Genomic DNA, 11736 nt, shown 5'->3' with positions numbered 1-11736 from the left:
CATACTGTAAACTACGATGATCTGTATAGACATCACACTTGACACCATATAGATAATGTCTCCATTGCTTTAATGCAAACACAACTGCAGCCAACTCCAAATCATGGGTCGGATAGTTACGTTCATGCACTTTAAATTGCCTCGAAGCATAAGAAATTACATCCCTCTCTTGCATTAGCAGTGCACCCAAACAAGAATAAGATGCATCACAGTAAACAATAAAATTCTTACCTTCCACTGGAAAAGTAAGAATTGGTGCAGTAGTCAACAAGGTCTTGAGGCTCTGGAAGCTTTCTTCACGTTCGTCCGACCATACAAATGGAATATTCTGCTTAGTCAAATTTGTCAATTGGGATGCAACAGAAGAAAATCCCTTGACAAATCGACGGTAGTAGCTAAGCCAACAAAGCTCCTTACCTCTATAACATAAGTAGGTCTTACCCTACTCTTCACTACTTCAATCTAAGATGGATCCACCTTCACTACATCCTTAGAAACCACGTGTCCCAAGAAGGACACTGAATCTAGCCAAAACTCACATTTGGAGAATTTGGCATAAAGCCTTTTCTCCCTCAACAATTTTAATACAATTTTCAAATGCTCCTCATGTTATTTCCTACTCTTTCAGTATATCAGTATATCTTCAATAAATACAATAACAAAGAGATCCAGATATGGCTTAAAAATCCCGTTCATCAGGCTCATTAAAGCAGCAGGGGCATTCGTAAGACCAAAAGACATTACTAAAAATTCATAATACCCATACCTGGTTCGAAAAACAGTCTTTGGCATATCTGCTGCCCGTGTAATCAATTGATGATAACAAGATCTCAAATCAATTTTTGAGAAGGTACAAGCACCTTGTAACTGATCGAAAAAATCATCAATGCGAGGAATAGGATACTTGTTCTTAATAGTTACCTTATTCAGTTGCCTGTAGTCTATGCACATCTGAAAAATACCATCCTTCTTCTTCAAAAATAAAACAGGAGTACCCCAAGGGGATGCACTTGGTCGAATAAAGCCTTTACCTAACAACTCCTGAAGTTGGGCCTTTAACTCACTTAACTCAGCTGAAGCCATTCTATAAGGGGGGTATGGAAATGGTGCGAGTACCCGGCTCCAGATCAATACAAAAATCAATATCCCTATCCGGTGGCATACCAGGAATGTCTGCAGGAAACACATCCAGAAACTCTCGGACTATCGAGAAAGACTCAATCGAAGGTACTTGGGAAGTATCATCCCTGAGATGTTCCAAGAAATCTAAACAACCCTTACTAACCATTCACTTAGCACGAAGAAAGGAGATGATATGAACTGGAGTGGAAATATAGTCACCCTCCCACACTAGCGGATCTCTCTCAGGCTTGGCCAATGTCATAGTTTTAGCATTACAATCTAAGACTGCAAAATTTGGAGAAAACCAAGTCATGCCCACAATAACATCGAAATCAACCATCTCTAGAATAATCAAATCTACATGAGCATTGCAACCCACAAAAGTCACAAGACAAGACCTATACACCTTCTTAACTATCACAGACTCACCCACAGGAGTAGAGACACGAATAGGCATGTCAAGCAAATCACAATATAAATCAAGACATGTAGTAAATGAGGAAGATACATATGAAAATGTTGATCAAGGATCAAATAATACAGAAGCCATGCAATCACAGACCAAAATGTTACATGTGATGACAACATTAGATGTCTCTGCTTTAGACCTCCCTGGAAAGCATAACAATGGGCCCTATCACCTCTCTGCCCGTTGCCCCTACCATGATGCGCTGCAGTAGTTCCAACTTTCCCGCCACCCCGACTGATTTGATGACTACCATTACCTTATCCACCACGTCCTTTGGAATGGCGTCCCCTACCATGACCACCTCTACCTCTATCTATTGCGGATCTATAACTCTGTTTTAAACAATATTTCCTTATATGTCCAGTCTCTCCACATCCATAATAATTTTTGGAGTCAAGCATAGGTCTCTATGAGAATGATGAAGTCTGGGGATAGCCTCCAAACTTAGAAAAATGTTGACTGGTCTGCGATGGACCCCCAGCTACAGCCTGCAGTGAAGACTGAATAGGACGGGCTGGGTAATCTCCTGAACTCTTCCCTCTGGAGTAAGAACCACTAAAATCACCTCCTTTACGGAACTTCTTAGATGTCGACGCCATGGTGAAGTCGTCTGGATTTACCCCCTCCACCTCTATTACAAAATCAACCACTTCCGTAAAGGATTTTGCTGCAGCAGCTACCTGTAAGGCTGGAACTAGTAGGTCACAAACTCAACACCGAATCGTTCTACTATGTCCATCTTATGTAGCAGTTCATGACAATCAACCAGAAAATCATAGGCATCCACAGATTCAGCACCCTTGAAGAATGGAGGTTTCAACTTTAAGAATTTAGTGAAAAGTTCATGCTGATCACTTGTCATTATAGACCCTGTAGTCAATTGAGGAAACGTTCCTACTTCCAATGAGGCATCCATGCGGGGAGCCACAGCAGCTGCATGTTATACTCCCGGAACCTGAGGTGCTGGTGCAGAAAACACTGGAGGTGTCTGGCCCTGATCAGATAACCCGCTAAGATAAGTAAGAACCTGGTTAATCATCTCTAGGGTAGGTTGGGGTGGTAATTTCTCATTTTAAACCTGTCGTTTTCCCCTTCTTCACCCTCACTCACTACCTCATCAGTCCGTGGAGGAGTCACCGCCCTATTACTAGCTGGACCAGGTGTTTGTCCTCTACCCCTAGAGGGCGTTCTCCTGCGACCTCTACCACGGCCTCTTTCCACTGCTCCTCCTCGAGCTACAGCCCCAATGTTTGGCTCAGGCGCACCCTGTCTTGCCGGTGTTGGTGTTGGCACAGTTGTTGCTCTAGTTATAACAATCTGCAAAATAGAGTGAGGATGTCCGATACCAACTTTTATCACCTAGATACCAATTGGATCCAAGTAATAGCACGAAAGAAAGAAAGAATGGAGTTTTCCTAAAGACCTATAGCCTCTCAAGGAAAAGTAAGGGCGTCCCCCTACCGTTCCTCAAGACTCTACTAGACTCGTTCTTGTGTGATGAGACCAATGAACCTAACGCTCTGATACCAAGTTTGTCACGATCCTAAATGAGTCATGAGTGGCACCCACACTTATACTCTTAGGTGAGCGAACCAACAAATCTAAATCCCAACATTACCAGTAAAACATTTCTAAATAGTAAAAATAATGCGGAAGATCAAAAACTCATAAACGAAATCAATTAAATAAACTTCTAAAGTTTAATACTTATTTTTCCCAAAATCTGGAAGTCATCACACCAAGAACATCTATCCTCCAATTTCTAAATCTAAGAGTATTTAAGAAGATAAAAATAGTAAAAAGATGGTCCATGTCCGAACTTCAAGACATCAAGACGTGAAGAAGAGAATCCAGCACGAGGTACGAATAATAGCTCACCCTGAATTCTGATGTGCTGAAGACTAGCTAGATCTGAGGATGAGTCGAAGTCGGTGGCACGCTTGCTGCACTACACAAATAACAAAGAAGAAAATTACAAGTAGGGGTCAGTACAAGGAACACGTACTGAGTATGTATCATTCGCCAACTCAAAATAGAAAGCAATATATACTGAATAATAATATAAAATCAACCATAATACTTAACAGGTTGCAATTAACAAGTATAAGAACTATTGCAACAACACCGGGCACACCTTTGAGGACTCAAGCCTCCACACCATACCCATTTGGGAAATAGATTCTTTGAATTTGAGTATATTAACATAATTCAAGATTCATTCTCTTTATTATTATCGTATCGGAATGTGACACTCCGATCCCATATACTACCGTGTCGAAACGTGACACTCCGATAAAATATTACCGTGTCGGAACGTGACACTCTGATCCAAGAATACCGTGTCGGAACGTGACACTCCGAACCATTGATCTCATTATTTTATTTTCATCAAAGTCTTCTTTATGACAAGGCATCGTCTTAATAGGAGGATTTATGATTGAAGATTCAACAATCTCGTCATTCTAATCCACCACAATTACACAATCACAACATACAAACACAGAATCAAGCATATATAAGACTTTACAATACCACCCCATACATATCAATCGCTATTTAGAGTTTATCTATCACATAGAAATAAACCATAACCTACCTCCACTGAAGAATCGTGATCAACCAAGCTACTTCCCCAATGCCTTTGCTGCCCACTTCATTCTGTCTTTCTCGCTCGTTCTCCCTCTCTGTTCTTTTTATTTTTCTTCTCCCGATTCTTTTTCTTTTACCCTAATTATCATATAATCCATTATGATAAAAGTAACCCACTATTTATTTACTTATTATCTTCTTTAAACCCAAGTAAATAAATTACTAAACCTACACCACTAATTTCATAATTATAATCAAGAATAGTCCAAAATACCCATTTAAACTTTTAGCGGAAGTCTCACCAAGTCGGGGTTACGCAGCTTGTGACGGTCCGTCCTGCAGGTCCGTCACAACGTTGAGAGAGTTATTTTCGATAGTGAGGTTACGCAACTTGTGACGTTCCGTCGTATCTATGACGGTCCATCCTGCACTTCCGTCGTGAAGTTTAGAGAGTCTATCCCAGTACCTAGATTTCAGAGTTGAAGTGTTTTGGAACGAAGACGCTTAACAGACCGTCGTACCTATGACGGTTCGTCCTACCTGTCGTCGAGGGTAATGAGGAGAGCAGTAGAAGAAATTACACAAGTGTGGGACGACGAAGCCCATCACGGTCCGTCATGACCATGACGGTTCGTCGCGTGATCCGTCGACCTAGTCAGTTTTTATCAAAAATGATTCTACTGCGACTAAACAGGTTGTTACATAAAGGCGAGGTTGAGAGATTGTTTTAGATAGACTAAAGTGAAGCATATCAAAATAAATATTAGAAAAAAAATACAATAATGAACAAGTCATATTAAGTGATTAATCGCCTAAAACATAAAGTAAATAAGCTTTTAAAACATGTTAATTTACATAAAACATTTAGAAATTGCATGATAGATATGTGTTAAATCTAAAACAGATATTGAACATCCGATAAGACAAATAAAAAAGGGATACACATACAGACATAGAAAAATGTTATGAAAAAGGGTAAATCATTACTAACCCCTAGACCCACCAAATTCATCAACAATAGCAACAGATCTTGTATGGAACTCATTAGTCCAATGTATATTAGATGGTTTGTTATGCAAAATCGACGAAACAACGTCAGTCTGAGTTGATGAGTCATAAGATTTAAATTAAAAATATAGTAATCATAATGCACAAAATCATTATGATCAAACTCCGATTGATAATTGTCATACTTGACTCAAAGAAAATGGGACGGAGAAACATTTTCACAAAGCTAGAAGAAAGATATCAATTAAGAATGTAAAGAGTACTCAACACTTTATGAATATGTGGTAGTTTGGAGAAAATTCATGACCTATTTTTATAGGTGAATTTCCATTAAAGAAAGCTCCAGCTTTAGTGGAAATTTACCCATAAACAGAGGTCAATGGTTACTCAAAAGTACCCCATATTGAGAGTGTGTATGGTATTATTTACTTTCTTAATTTTCTTTCCTCTATCTTTGCGATAATGTTTCCCTGTTTCCATCCTGTGTTTCAATGAATGTCAATTAAGTAAGTGTTTACTGATAATGATATTAAATGATATGATCCTTGTATTTTTAATTTTGATCTTGTGATTTATCAACTTAGACAAAAGGTTAACAACAACTTAATGTTGTTGCATCAACTTTGCCAGACCAACCATTTCTTATACGTTACAGTAATGAGTTGCATACATGATTTGTTGCAATTAATGAACTCGGTGGACGTAAGAGTTAGTAATTTTTCACCTTTTATTTCACTTTGTCATATTTACGGTTTCCAGTTTCTTTGTAAAATATTTGTGTATTTCCATATGCTACTTGTTTTTATCTTACCAAATGTTCAGTATCTATTATGGATTTAACTCGTATTTATCATAAAATTTCTCAATAATTTATGTAATTGACTTGTTATGAAATATTCTTCATTTTTAATTTTAGGTAATTAATATATAACAATGAATTTGCAAAACATATTGACGCAAGATCCATTTGATTCTCAAAAGAATGAATTGCACCAGACATGTGTCCTTGTTGTTCTGAAATTACAAAGAGACTTAAATTTTTTGATGTTGATATGTTCCTTGGCATTTCCTTGATTATATATGTTCCAAACTATTTCCTTGTCAAAAAAATGGGTTTTCATTCAATTTGGCGAATTCCTTTCCAAATTGATTTGATGTTTTATGGTGTTGTTTTATATTGATAATCTATTGTTAATTAATGGTGATGTTTTTATAGTGCTTAGTCTTTGTCCTTGTTTCTATAAAAGATTCAATATTGAACCCTTTTTCCTAACCCTAGCCATGAATAGAAGTTGTATATGATCAGTGTTGTCGGAATTGATCATGTTATTTTTTAATTCACTACAAGGATGATGATGAAAATGAGTGTATCATTGAAATGTTTTGTTGAATTGACTGTAAGATCTTGTAGAATGTTTCGAAAGCTATTTGGTAAGACCTTTATGATTATGAGTTCCCTACATCAATAATGTCTGTTTATTCTTGGTGATGATATTTAATTGAAGTATGATGATGTTTATAGATTAAGAAGAAGATTATATGATGATTATGATGGCATGTTATGAATATGTTGAATTGTGAGATCATGGTAAGGGTATGATGATACAAGGTTGAAGGTAATTCTCTTGTGTGCCTTATATCATATGACTGTGATGTGTTGATATCACTAATGATGGATTGTGATGAAAGGAAGTTCTCATCCTATACCTAATGATCTAATGAAATTATTATACAAGGGGTTAGTCTCCTATGGCCTATATAAATATTTGTTGATTAAGAATGACCTAAAGGCATTTCAAAGGAAATTTATTTTAGCACAAAGCGAACTAGATATGAGAGGTGTCCTTTTCCAAGAGATAATGTAGGTTCACTAATGTTCTCATGAGATAGATACTACCATGTAATGTTCATACATAAGTTTCCACTATATCTCCTAGTGCCTTTACTATGTTTCCCTTGTAGGAATGCAAACTAATGGATCCACCTAGAATGTTCTGTTCATATTTTAGTTCTACCATGGGATGTAGATCAGCTTCTTTCGGTTTAGGGTTTCATGAAACAGGATTCCATGTTTAGCTCACATAGTCTACTGTCAGTTAATGCGATTACTCCCAAAAGTAAAATGAATGAATTAAAGTAATAAATATGTATTTAACTAGGGTGACTTAAGGAATACTACTAAGTATGGGTAAGGGTATCAGACTTTTACCTATGTGTTACACAAGTTGACCTTGAGGATAGTCATAGGAGGTAGTTCTTATTCACCTGTTTTATAATGAAATGTATCATGTTGATCCTATATGGTGTTGCTCTTATAAGATGTTGGTTTCATTTGATGAACTTGATATTGGTGTAAGTTGATATGTATGTTGGTGACTACTCATGAGGTTATGTCATATCAGGTAAGACATTACTTATGATATCTTTTCTAGTTTACTTGATTATGTGAGGTTATGGGGATTCATATGAGTATTGCACTTGTAGGTCTTGGATGGGATCGTTGGTATGAGTTTTATATACTTTGATGATATGAACTCTCAAACATGATATGCTAAGATGACTTGATGTTGGTGTTGTTACTATGTATGAATATGAGTGTGTCTTATTTGGTTTTGATCATTTTCTTGTATATGCTCTCATGTATGTCTACACAAAGGCTTTCCAAATGACTTAACATGTTTCCAAAGAAATGGTCCCTTTTTTGCACTTCTTCAAAGGTTTTATGTGGATATTTTTCCATACATAGTACAAGTGGTAGTACTAACCCATATTCCTTATGTTTCTACAAATCTGTAGGTCTAGGCTGTTAAGGTTTTTTTGGAGCCATTTGTAAGAAGACTTGAACTTTTCCCCAAGTTGTTGGTAAGTCCTCAAAGTTCGAGGATGGTACCAATTGTTCTATCCTAGTAGTGTTGCTTATGTCTAAAGACACTTATTATTTCCTTATACTTGAGACTATTGTTTAAAGTGTATAGGAGACATATTGTATCTAAGGGCTATGCCCAAACCTTTGCAACTCTCGTTTAAATAGATATATGGGAGACAAAGTATTAAACTACTTAAACATATATGTGACATATATGATATGTGAGAAGTCTAAGTACACTTCACTATGTAAAAGTTTTAATTTAAGCATTTTATCTACTAATGATATGTCATGATGTATGCTAAGGGATAGTGTAAGTCCTCTTTGAGGACCAAGACGCCATTTACGTCATTGGGGTGCTCCAGGGCGTGACACATGGTCATGATTGAAAACGAATGAAGTGAATGAACATTGTGGATCAGGGGTGTTCGATGTAGGTGTAGGGGAAATCAAGTTAGTAAAGTGTAGTTGTATTCTGTCAAATAATTGGTGGTATGAATTGTCTTAGTTGTCCTTAGAGGTGCACGTGACGGTGGGGCGTCACTAGAAACATATGTGCTATGACTAGGCAAGGATGGTACATGGTTAGATGATTGTGGATATGCATTTGAATCAAATGCATGGACCTCATATTATTAGTTTCATGGTTAGTAGTAAGTTCATAGAATGTGTTCCTTTTCAACAATTAGTCATTAACAAAATTTCTTTTCGTATCACACATATAAAAAAATTTATCCAAATGATAGAAAAGTAATTTCAAGACATTTTTGATACTGGAACATTCACGAGAAACATCATAAGGAAAAATAGTTTCGTGAAAAGAGAACATATCTAAATATAGGAGCTCTCTTAGTAGCTTTATGTGGTACCTTGTAGTGTTTAGAATTGAAAGGGTATTCAAAAAAATGTGTGGTGTTGCCCTTGATTCAATTTTTTCTTTGTGGGCCTTCAAATTTTAGGAAAACAAAGGCATCTAATATCTCGTAGGAAATTTTGATTAAAACTAAGTACATGCATTTGTTGTTTTCAAGAGATATTTGTGTTTCCTTTCTATCATAGCATTTTGGTAAAGTATATAAGAGCATGATCTTTGGTTTGAAATTGGTCTTCTATTTAAGATATGAAATCTTCCATACCTTTTCGTGCATTACTTTGGCATAACATTTACTGTGTCCAAATTGATCTACTATGGTAATCCACCATCGTCAAGAAATAATTGCAATTATCATATGTGGATTTGTGGTATGGTATACAAGAAAGGTGTATTTCATTCTATAAGATATGTGATACAAAAGGTTGTCAGTAGAAAAGCTCATAGATATGGTAGAGAAATTCTTCATTTTACAAAAGGCAGATGTCCTAATTTAGCATGCCACAAAATTTTACTGCGATAAATGCGAGATGGTGGTAAAGATTAGAAGTAAATAAAATAGAATCAATTGTATAAGAGGAATTAACAACACATCTAGCTTCTTTATTAGCTATTTGGGCGTATTAAACCTTAGGTTGTGGTGAAATTTGACTTATACTTTCAACCAAAACATTTTCACAATTTATCAAAGAAAGGACAAACTGATTCACAAATAGAAGAATAACTAGTAATATGAGATGAAGCATTCTCATTAGTGTATAATTTTAGAAATTCATAAGTTGGATTTAAAAGGAAGAGTTCAGATATTTGTCCTTGTTTCAGGAACTATGACTCTTAGCAACAAACAACAAGAAATCCTACAGGTAATAGGAAGAAAGTAGTTGAGTTGAGTTTTAGAAATGGTGAGACTCTGATGTTGGGCCTACAAATAGATAGGGCGGGATGTAGTAAGTCATATGGTTCATATCTGGGTTTCATAGAATGATTCCAGGCTTAGCAAATTTTGTTCTTGATATTGGGCTCTATATATTGTCTTTAGAGGCGTAGGAAATTGGATAAATCATAGAATGGTTATGTGGGAAGTGGATTAATTTCTGATGTTGGTTCTACGATTGACCAGTACGAGCCATAGAACTGCCTACATACCTTAGGTCCCAATCATAGATCACTTCCGCTAGTTAATTCTTAAAGGTATATTTGGATCTTTTCTATGTATTTAATGTCTATGCCACATCATTTGACCTAATTCCAGGACCTATAGCGACCTCTAAATCCCTAAATCTACCTAACTCTCTCATTCTCTCAAATTCCCAATTCAAATCCAAGTTCATCCCCTCCAATTCTCTGTCAAGTTCTAGGAAGAAAGCTAGGGTTCCAAGTCCAAAGTCTCCAATTGTCTCTTGGTTCGCTAGGCTTCATTTACTAAGGTATAACAAGACCTTGTTCCAAGTTCTAGTAAGAAAGCTAGAGTTTCAAGCTTATAAAAAGTAAAGAAGATATTTTAAATTTGTGGTCTTACACTAGAAATATGTTATTGTACCAAAACATCGTTAATTTACAGTATTCAACAACACTTTCGTGGTGAATAACATGAGAGAAGTGAGGTTAAAGACATATGAAGAGAAGAAGATCACACACCTTGTCTTTTTTGCCATGTAGATGATTGAACATAAAAGGAAACTTTTTTTAAATTAATTAATCTCTCTCATGTTATAGGAAGAAACCTAGGGTTCCAAGCTCAACATCTCCATCTTCCCTCTTGCACTTATAAATGTCTTCAAAACAAGTATCTATACCTACATGGCCATATGGTTGCTCGTATAGATTTACCCTATCAACTTTGTATTTATGTTGTTATTGGATGTTAGATTGTCTAGCTTGAAGCAATTCATCAAAATCACTCAAATTATAAATGTTTTATCAACATCATAGAGTGAATCAGAATAAAAATGGAACTCTACATTTACTCTAGGAGACTAGTCCTTAACTCTTTTTTCATTTAAGCCCTAATTTTCATTTTTATTTAATGGTTGACATGAAGACACAAGCTCTATCTTTTTTTAGTAGGAGGACACATCAACAATGTTTTTTGGGGGGAGGATATATCATCATTAGTGTTACGCAATACTTGTTGGTCCTCAAAAATTAAAGGCAAATTAATTTGATACATCAACAAAATTTGAATTATTCAAATATTATGAAGAAATTTTAAAAAATAAAATCAATATTTAACATGTAATTGTCATCATTCTTGTTGATTCTACGTCAAATGTTTCAACATTTTCATCATACATTTCAAGTGCAAATATATGCAGTAATATGATATGCAACTCATATACATCTTTAATAATCTTTTCGAGATTAATGGTTCCTTTGACATAGATTATCTCAAGATTGTATACGAAACACCTTCCATGTTAAATTTAAAGTGTCACTATTAGTGCAACAATTATATACTAACCATGCCTGTTAAGTGATATGAAAAATAACAATATTAGTGAATTTTTTCATACTTGGAAAATATTTTTAAAAATAAGAATAGCAAAAAGTTCTATTTTTTTAATGTAAGAAGGTGTTATAATTCTTACACACAGTTATATATATATGTATATATATATATATATATGACTTTTCTGATAAGTTGTTACTTTTTTCAAAGGTTTGTGATTTTTCACTTAGTTGTGTCTTTTCCAAAGAGTTGTGCATTTCTGATTCTTTTCAATGAGTTGTGAATTTGAAAGAGTTGTGACTACTAGGAATGGTCATTTTTCAATAAGTTGAGACTTTTCGAGAAGGTTGTGAATTCTCAAA

Source organism: Solanum lycopersicum, chromosome 11, assembly GCF_036512215.1.
Source record: "Solanum lycopersicum chromosome 11, SLM_r2.1".
Lineage (NCBI taxonomy): Eukaryota > Viridiplantae > Streptophyta > Magnoliopsida > Solanales > Solanaceae > Solanum > Solanum lycopersicum.
Note: the sequence above shows the minus strand (reverse complement) of the source record.